The sequence below is a fragment of the Nicotiana tabacum genome, chromosome 19 (genome assembly GCF_000715075.1).
Source record: "Nicotiana tabacum cultivar K326 chromosome 19, ASM71507v2, whole genome shotgun sequence".
Taxonomy (NCBI): Eukaryota; Viridiplantae; Streptophyta; class Magnoliopsida; order Solanales; family Solanaceae; genus Nicotiana; species Nicotiana tabacum.
Window position 1 is genome coordinate 43,671,162 of NC_134098.1, and position 1,452 is coordinate 43,672,613.

Here is a 1,452-nt window from a genome sequence, read left to right on the forward strand (position 1 = left end):
TCAAACCTCGCACCCGTCGCTACCTCCCGAGCAATAATGAAGTGTAATCCATAGTTGAGGCCATCAATGAACCTCTTAATCTTCTCCCTCTCAGTGGGAACCAACCATACTGCATGACGAGCCAACTCTGCAAACCTTATCTCATACTAAGTCACAGTCATACCCTCCTAGTGTAGCTGCTCAAACTGCCTACGCAACTCCTCTCTACGAGTCTGTGGGATGAACTTCTCTAAAAAGAGAACCTAGAACTCATGCCATATAAGAGGTGCTGCATCGGCTGGCCTGCCTAACCACAGGCCTCCCACCATCTGTAGGCTGCCCCTGCCAGCTAAACAATAGTAAATGAAACTCTACTGATCTCCAAAATACCCGTTGTGTGAAGGATCCGCTGCATCTGTCTATAAAATAGTGAACATCCTCTGACTCTGCCCCACTGAACTTTGTAGGCTTAAGCCTCCCAAACTGCTCTAGTCTCTTATGCTCCTCATTACTCATACGTGGGCCAACCTAGGCCCGAGGAGCTGCAACCTGGGCTGGTAGTACCCCCGGTGTCTGGAGTCCCTGAGCTACCTGCTCTGGAGTATGGGCGGCAGGAGTCTGAACACCTCCCTCGACCTGAGAAGTGGCTGGTGCAGCTGGAACTGAGACTTCCTGAGCCAGGCTCATGCACACAGTCAAAATCTGGGCTAAGTCCTCCTGAAGGCCTAGGATCAAATGGGCACAACTGGTGCATGAGCTAGTCCCACTAGCTCAACAATATCTAGTGTCTGCTCCTCAACTGGAGCAATTTGTCATTCCACATATGCTGTTCTTGCTGTAGTACGAGCCGCACCTCAGCCTCTACCGCGGCCCCGGCCTCTCATGGCCCTAGCTGGTGGTACTATTGGTCGTCCTCCCAATCCGGTCGCACGTGTCCTCACCATTTGTGAGAAAATAGAAGAGTAGAAATTTAGATTCCGGAATTAACAAATCTGCACGACAAGAATACAAGAAAGTAAAGTTTCCTAATGATTCGGTAGCCTCTTGAAGATAAGTACGGACGTCTCCATACTGATCTGCAAGACTCTACTAAACCTTCCCATGACTCATGAGACCTAAGTAACCTAGTGCTCTGATACCCACTTGTCACGATCCAAAATCCCAACCTATCGTAATGGCGCCTAACACACTTGCTAGGCATGCTGACAATAACATAACAGTTAAACATTTGAATGGAGCATGCTTTAATAAACTCAACAACGGATAAATGTCATAAATATATGATAAAAGTAACTGAAACTCTACTACAACCATCCCAAAACCTTGTGTTAATGAGTACACGAGTACTACTAAATATCAACATAAGCCAAAACTCTCGTACAACTGTCTGAGAAATAGAACAATATAGAAGATAATAAAAGGAAAGAGAGCCAAGGTTTGCGGACATCATAGCAGTTAAATTGAAGTCTCCAA